The sequence below is a fragment of the Tachyglossus aculeatus genome, chromosome 17, assembly GCF_015852505.1.
Source record: "Tachyglossus aculeatus isolate mTacAcu1 chromosome 17, mTacAcu1.pri, whole genome shotgun sequence".
In the NCBI taxonomy this organism is placed as follows: domain Eukaryota; kingdom Metazoa; phylum Chordata; class Mammalia; order Monotremata; family Tachyglossidae; genus Tachyglossus; species Tachyglossus aculeatus.
In genome coordinates this window covers 59,799,834-59,808,580 of record NC_052082.1, presented here as the reverse complement: position 1 = coordinate 59,808,580, position 8,747 = coordinate 59,799,834, and positions in this window count along the sequence as shown.

Below are 8,747 nucleotides of genomic sequence, written 5' to 3'. Positions count from 1 at the left end.
GCCCAGCCGCCGCCGCCGCCGCCGCCGCCTCCTCCTGCCCCCCGGCCCCCGGCCCCTCCCCCTCCCCCGCCGCCGCCGCCGCCGCCGCCGCGGCTCCCCATTGGCTCGGGCCGCCGCCTCCGCCTCCTCGGGGCCACGCCCCCTTCGGTCTAGCGGCTGCGCCGGGACCGGCCGGGAGGGGGCGGGGCCGAGCCGGGCGGGGGGGACGCGGCGCGCGCGCGCGCCCGACGGCGGCCAGCGGGAGGGGGCGGGGCGCGCTCCGCCCCGTCCGTCCGTCCATCAATCAATCATCATCATCATCGATCGTATTCATTGAGCGCCTACTGTGTGCAGAGCGCTGGACTAAACGCTTGGGAAGGGCAAGTTGGCAACATCTAGAGACGGTCCTCTACCCCACAGTGGGCTCACAGTCTAGAGAAGCACCGTAGCTCGGTGGAAAGAGCCCGGGCTTTGGAGTCAGAGGTCAGGGGTTCGAATCCCGGCTCCGCCACATGTCTGCTGTGTGACCTTGGGCAAGTCACTTAACTTCTCTGGGCCTCAGTTACCTCATCTGTAAAATGGGGATTAAGACTGGGAGCCCCCCGTGGGACTGCGCATCAGGCAGAAACTCCTCACCCTTGGCTTCCAGGCTGTCCATCCCCTCGCCCCCTCCTACCTCCCCTCCCTTCTGTCCTTCTCCATCGCAGCCCGCCCCCTCCGCTCCTCCGCCGCTAATCTCCTCACCGTTAGGCCTCGTTCTCGCCCGTCCCGCCGTCGACCCCCGGCCCACGTCCTCCCCCGGGCCCGGAATGCCCCCAATCCCTCTGCCCATCCGCCAAGCTAGCTCTCTTCCTCCCTTCAAGGCCCTACTGAGGGCTCACCTCCTCCAGGAGGCCTTCCCACACTCAGCCCCTTCCTTCCTCTCCCCCTCGTCCCCCTCTCCATCCACCCCATCTTACCTCCTTCCCTTCCCCACAGCACCTGGATATATGTATATATGTCTGCACATATTTATTACTCTATTTATTTTTTTATTTATTTTATTTGTACATATCTATTCTATTTATTTTATTTTGTTAGTATGTTTGGTTTAGTTCTCTGTCTCCCCCTTTTATACTGTGAGCCCACCGTTGGGTAGGGACTGTCTCTATATGTTGCCAATTTGTACTTCCCAAGCGCTTAGTACAGTGCTCTGCACATAGTAAGCGCTCAATAAATACGATTGATGATGATGATGATGACAACCTGATCTCCGTGTAACCTCCCCACCGCTTAGAACAGTGCTTTGCACATAGTAAGCGCTTAATAAAATGCCATCATTAAAAGGGGGAGACCGAGAACGAAATCAATCAATCGATCGTATTTATTGAGCGCTTACTGTGTGCAGAGCACTGGACTAAGCGCTTGGGAAGTACAAGTTGGCAACATCTAGAGACGGTCCTCTACCCCACAGTGGGCTCACTGTCTAAAAGGGGGAGACCGAGAACAAAACCAAACATACTAACAAAATAAAATAAATAGAATAGATATGTACAAGTAAAATAAATAAATAAATAAATAGAGCAATGAATATGTACAAACATATATCCATATATACAGGTGCTGTGGGGAAGGGGGATGCGGCGCGCGCGCCCGACGGCTGCCGCCGGGAGCGGGGAAGGCGGCGCGAGCGCGAGCGCGCCCCCGATGGCGGCCAGCGGGAGGGGGCGGGGCGCGCCCCGCCCCGTCCGTCCGTCAGTCAATCAACCAATCGTATTTATTGATGACGATGGCATTTATTAATCAATCAATCAATCAATCAATCGTATTTATTGAGCGCTTACTATGTGCAGAGCACTGTACTAAGCGCTTGGGAAGTACAAATTGGCATCACATAGAGACAGTCCCTACCCAACAGTGGGCTCACAGTCTAAAAGGGGGAGACAGAGAACAGAACCAAACATACCAACAAAATAAAATAAGTAGGATAGAAATGTACAAGTAAAATAAATAAATAAATAGATAAATAGAGTAATAAATATGTACAACCATATATACATATATACAGGTGCTGTGGGGAAGGGAAGGAGGTAAGACGGGAGGATGGAGAGGGGGACGAGGGGGAGAGGAAAGAAGGGGCTCAGTCTGGGAAGGCCTCCTGGAGGAGGTGAGCTCTCAGCAGGGCCTTGAAGGGAGGAAGAGAGCTAGCTTGGCGGATGGGCAGAGGGAGGGCATTCCAGGCCCGGGGGATGACGTGGGCCGGGGGTCGATGGCGGGACAGGCGAGAGCGAGGTACAGTGAGGAGATTAGTGGTGGAGGAGCGGAGGGTGCGGGCTGGGCAGTAGAAGGAGAGAAGGGAGGTGAGGTAGGAGGGGGCGAGGGGATGGAGAGCCTTGAAGCCCAGGGTGAGGAGTTTCTGCTTGATGCGCAGATTGATCGGTAGCCATTGGAGGTTTTTGAGGAGGGGAGTAATATGTCCAGAGCGTTTCTGGACAAAGATAATCCGGGCAGCAGCATGAAGTATGGATTGAAGTGGAGAGAGACACGAGGATGGGAGATCAGAGAGAAGGCTAGTGCAGTAGTCCAGACGGGATAGGATGAGAAGCGCTTACTATGTGCAAAGCACTGTTCTAAGCGCCGGGGAGGTTACAAGGTGATCAGGTTGTCCCACGGGGGGCTCGCAGTCTTCATCCCCGTTTTACAGATGAGGGAACTGAGGCCCAGAGAAGTCAAGTGGCTTGCCTAACGTCACACAGCAGGCAACTGGTGGAGCCGGCATTTGAACTCGTGACCTCTGACTCCAAAGCCCGGGCTTTTTCCACTGAGCCACAATGCTTCTCGTTTATTGAGCGCTCACTGTGTGCAGAGCCCTGGACTAAGCGCTTGGGAAGTACAAGTTGGGCACATCTAGAGACAGTCCCTACCCAACAGTGGGCTCACAGTCGTCCTAAGCCGTAGCGGTTGGTCCGGGGGCGGTGCCCGCTCCCCCACTCTGCCCACCCCCGGGCCTCAGTCCCTTTTCGGTTAAGGCTGGGGAGCCCCCGGGGACCAACAGAACGAGGAGGACCCGGACCCCGACCGTCCTTTCCATTCATTCATTCATTCATTCAATCGTATTTATTGAGCGCTTACTGTGTGCGGAGCACTGGACGAAGCGCTTGGGAAGTCCAAGTTGGCAACATCTACAGACGGTCCCTACCCAACAGCGGGCTCACGGTCTATAAGGGGGAGACAAAACAAAACATATTAACAAAATAGAATAAATATGTACAAATAAAACAAATAAATAAATAGAGTAATAAATATGTACAAACATATTCATTCATTCAATCGTATTTATTGAGCGCTTACTGTGTGCGGAGCACTGGACTAAGCGCTTGGGAAGTCCAAGTTGGCAACATCTAGAGACGGTCCCTACCCAACAGCGGGCTCACAATCTAGAAGGGGGAGACAAAACAAAACATATTAATAAAATAGAATAAATATATACAAATAAAACAAATAAATAAATAGAGTAATAAATATGTACAAACATACTCATTCAATCGTTTTTATTGAGCACTTACTGTGTGCGGAGCACGGACTAAGCGTTTGGGAAGTCCAAGTTGGCAACATCTACAGACGGTCCCTAACCAACAACGGACTCTCGGTCTAGAAGGGGGAGACAGACAACAAAACAAAACATGTGGACAGGTGTCAAGTCGTCAGAATAAATAGAAGTAAAGCTAAATGAAAAGCCCCCCCTGCCCCCCCCAACAACCACCTCCCATCCCAGGGGAGGAAAGAGCCCGGACTTGGGAGTCAGAGGTCGTGGGTTCTCATCCCGGCTCCGCCACTTGTCGGCTGTGTGACTTTGGGCAAGTCACTTAATTCTCTGTGCCTCAGTCCCCTCATCTGTAAAATGGGGATGAAGACTGTGAGACCCATGTGGGGCAATCTGATGACCTTGTATTCGCCCCTCCAGCGCTTAGAACAGTGCTTTACACATAGTAAGTGCTTAACAAAAAAACTTATTATTATTATTATGATTATTATTATTATCCGGGGGAGTGGAGTTCCGGCCTCTCTGAGGCCCCCGAGCTCGTCCCTCCCCGCCCTCCTCCCGCCCTCGGCCGAGCCCACTGAAGCAGAAGGCTTAGAAGCCCAGTTCCTCCCAAGGGACTCGACGTCGAGTGGGGGAAACTGCGGAGCCTCAGTTTCCCCATCTCTAAGATGGGGCGGTGGCGGCAGCATCCAGACCGCTTTAAAGAGATTTGGGGAGCAGACCTGGCAAGTCACAAGTTCCCCAGAGAAAGGGCCATCATCAAGGCAGTCCCCTAGTTGTTCGTGCTGAAAGGATGAGAAGAAGCACTAACGATGCCCAGATCGGGGAAAAGCCGTCCGTTCTCCCCGGGATCAATATCGCCATCATCACCATCATCATCATCAATCGTATTTATTGAGCGCTTACTATGTGCAGAGCACTGTACTAAGCGCTTGGGAAGTCCAAATTGGCAACATATAGAGACAGTCCCTACCCAACAGCGGGCTCACAGTCTAAAAGGGGGAGACAGAGAACAAAACCAAACATACTAACAAAATAAAATAAAAGGAATAGATATGTATGAGTAAAATAAATAAATAAATAAATAGAGTAATAAATTTGTACAAACATATATACACATATACAGGTATCATCATCATCCTCACCCTCATCATCGTCACCATTAGTATTAGGGGACCTTGGCTCGGGGTGGCACAGATCCATCTGTCTAACCGAGTGGACGAGCCTTAGTCTGCGCCCCCTCGGCTGGGATTCCTCCCCGTTCTCATTTGGGCTTTCCACTTCCCTTTCAGCTTCCATTAAACCAGAGGAGCAACTGAACGCTCAACCTCTTGAGTAGAGGGAGGGGAAGCAGCCAGTCCCAGGTAAATCCTGCAGGTGCTAGGCCCAGCTAAGGATAGCCGAGCCAATGGCTAACCATTTTAGACTGGGAGCCCACTGTTGGGTAAGGACTGTCTCTATATGTTGCCAACTTGTACTTCCCAAGCGCTTAGTCCAGTGCTCTGCACACAGGAAGCGCTCAATAAACACGATTGATTGATTAACCAGCACTAGTGTTTCCCACCCAGTCACCTGGGTAGAGAAGCAGGATGGTCCAGTGGAAAGAGCCGAGGCCTGGGGGTGAGCCGATCCGGGTTCTGTTGCTGGCTCCTCCCCCTTCCCGTTGTGCGACCGTGGACAGTTCACTTCTCCGTGGCTCAGTTTCCTCATCTGTAAAATGGGGATCAAAATCCTGATTTCCTCCCGCCACTTAGAGTGTGAGCCCCGTGTGGGACAGGGACACTGTCCGACTTGATTATCAAGTGCAGTGAGTGCAGTGCCTGGCGCACGATAAGCACTTAACAAATACTGCAACTGTTATTACCAGCCCCACTGAGCAAATAACCGCCCCCATTAAGCGAGAACAGAATCTTAGGTGTCAAGGATCCAGGCAGGTCAGGCCTGACCTTTGGAAAATGCCTGGATCCTTGACACCTTACTAAAAAAGATCATTGTGACAGCATAAATACTTCTGCCTTTGAAGAACAGAGTAAAAAGATTTACCTCCTGGGTATTGATTGACCCTAACATTGATTTTTTTTACTCTTTCACCAAAAACAGACACAAAGTGAGCAGAGCAGGTTGAAAATGGGGTGTCTGGTCATGAAAGTCATCCAGATTTGAGGGGACATTAACTGAGACATGGAGGAATGCTCCTGAACTAATCAAAACTCAATTGGCATATTTAAACTTGAGTGGGCACCAGATCAAATTGATCAAGTTTGAATTCCCAAGGGAATCGTGCTGTTCACAACTTCAAATACAACTTCTGGGAATGCATCATCACACTGCTTGTTTGAAAAGTTCCTGATTAACTCCTCTAACCTACTCCATGTCATTCCTAAGTAAGTCAAGAAAAGCCTAAGAACAAATTGCTTAAAAATCATTAACAGAAACCTCACCTGTTTTGCAATCTAGGGTAAGGTCTCTCAAGCCGAAATTAGCACTGCCAAAATGGAGCCATTTCCGCGTGCCCTCAGCCCTCTCTGGGTGGGGGAAGGCGGGGGGGGTGTCACCACCATCCCCACGGCTCTTCAGATGCTGCTACCTCTTCCCCTTTTTCGAAGGGAAACACAATTCACAAATGCAGGGCATTGTACTGAGCCCTTACTGTGCACAGGATCCACTCCTGAAAACACACACACACACACACACACAAACACCCCCCCCCCTACACTCCTTTGTATCTGAAGACCCCACTGGCAGTGAAGTCCATGAACATCGACAGTGTGCAGGACACTGTGCACAAGATCCACTCCTGAAAACACACACACACACACACACACACACACACACACACACACACACACACACACACACCCCTTTGTATTTCAAGAAGACCCCACTGGCAGTGAAGTTCATGAACATCGACAGTGTGCAGGACACTGTGCACAAGATCCACTCCTGAAAACACACACACACACACACACACACACACACACACACACACCCCTTTGTATTTCAAGAAGACCCCACTGGCAGTGAAGTTCATGAACATCGACAGTGTGCAGGACACTGTGCACAAGATCCACTCCTGAAAACACACACACACACACACACACACACACACACACACACACACACACCCCTTTGTATTTCAAGAAGACCCCACTGGCAGTGAAGTTCATGAACATCGACAGTGTGCAGGACACTGTGCACAAGATCCACTCCTGAAAACACACACACACACACACACACACACACACACACACACACACACACCCCTTTGTATCTGAAGAAGGCCCCACTGGCAGTGAAGTTCATGAACATCGACAGTGTGCAGGACACTGTGCACAGGATCCACTCCTGAAAATACACACACACACAAACACACACACCCCCACCCCTTTGTATCTGAAGAAGACCCCACTGGCAGTGAAGTTCATGAACATCGACAGTGTGCAAGACACTGTGCACAGGATCCACTCCTGAAAACACACACACACACACACACACACACACACACACACACACACACACACACACACACACCCCTTTGTATCTGAAGAAGACCCCACCGGCAGTGAAGTTCATGAACAACGACAGTGTGCAGGACACTGTGCACAGGATCCACTCCTGAAAACACACACACACACACACACACACACACACACCCCTTTGTATCTGAAGAAGACCCCACTGGCAGTGAAGTTCATGAACATCGACAGGGTGCAGGACACTGAACTAAGCACTTTGGAGAATACAACCGAGTAAAGAGAGACGGTCCCTGACCCCAAGGAGCTTACTCAGTTGAACAGAGGAGGCTGACAGACACAAGGTGATTAGAAATAGTTGGGACCGAAGAGATGAGTGCTAGAATTGTTGAGAGCCGGAGTTGGACCAGTGAGGAGGCTGGTGCCGTACAGCCTGGACATGGGGGGATGGTCATTTGGACGGAGAGGAGAGGGTGTTGTCGAGGGAACTTCTTGTGGGCAGGGAAGGTGCCTAGTTGCACCTTCTATTCACCCCTCCTTCAGCCCCATAGCACTTTATGTCCATACCAATCGCTCAGTCATATTTACTGAGCACTTACTATGTTCATATTTCTGTAATTTATTGATTTATATTCATTATATTCATATCTGCCCCCCCAACTAGGCTGTAAACTCACTGTTATATTGTACTCTCCCGAGCACTTAGTAAGTGCTCTGCACAAAGTGAGCACTCAATAAATACAACTGATGGATTGACTGAGGAGAAGTAGGCGAGATTTAGCATCCAGCTCAGTGGCTGAGCTAAATGGCAGCGAGAGGTGGAGAATTCATTCAGTGGCATTTTTTGAGCATTCACTGTGTGCACAGCACTGTACTAAGCACCTGGGAGACTCCGATTCCACAGAATTGGTCGACAGGCTCCCTGCCCATAATTCATTCATTCATTCAATCATATTTACTGAGCACTTACTGTGTGCAGATCATAATAAACAAGCTGGTTTCAGAGATGAGGGTATCTAGGAGGGCCGGTGTTTCAGGGGACGGCAGGACTCCCGGACCCACAGTCACGGGGACCCCCAAAAGACTCAGCCACCCAAAACTGACCCACTGCCACACTGCAGCGGAACAGGAGCATTCAGTCAACAGGCCAGGTGGTTTGCCGCTTAGTTCAGGGTGCTAGGTGGGAAAGGGGCCCTGGTGCCTTCTTCTGAGAGGTGCAAGGAGAAGAGGTCAAAGGCTTTGTCCCATTTAACTTTACACGGTCCAAGGTGGGCTGCACATCTGAGCAATCTCGCCCTCAACTCCTCAAACGGGCAGGCTGTCCTCGGCCTTCCGCCCTCTGGCTGACAGCATTTCCCAACTCCCAGCTTGGGCAAGCTCTCGAATGCAGCCGGGACTCCAGCTTATTGGAGCCTCTCTTCCTTGCTTGTAATCGGGGCAAAGGCTATCGGGGCTGAGCCGTGTCCCAAATGACCTGCCACGGAACCCAGGGGCTGTGGCACCACGGGGCGCAGGAGCCACGGCATCATGGAAACCGGGGGCTGTGGCACAACAGGCCCCCGTGGCCATGGCCACTCAGAAAGAGCCCAGGAGCCAGGGCACCAAGGGACCCTGAGGCCCCAGTCACCAGACCCTGTTTGTTTCTGAGCACTGGGTGAGGGGACAGCGCTCTGACCAAGAGCAGGCAAGCAAGCATTGCCTCGGGGAGAGAACGGGACCGGAAAGACGAGAGAGAGCGCGTGGAAAGGAACCCAAAAGGGGACTCCCCGAGG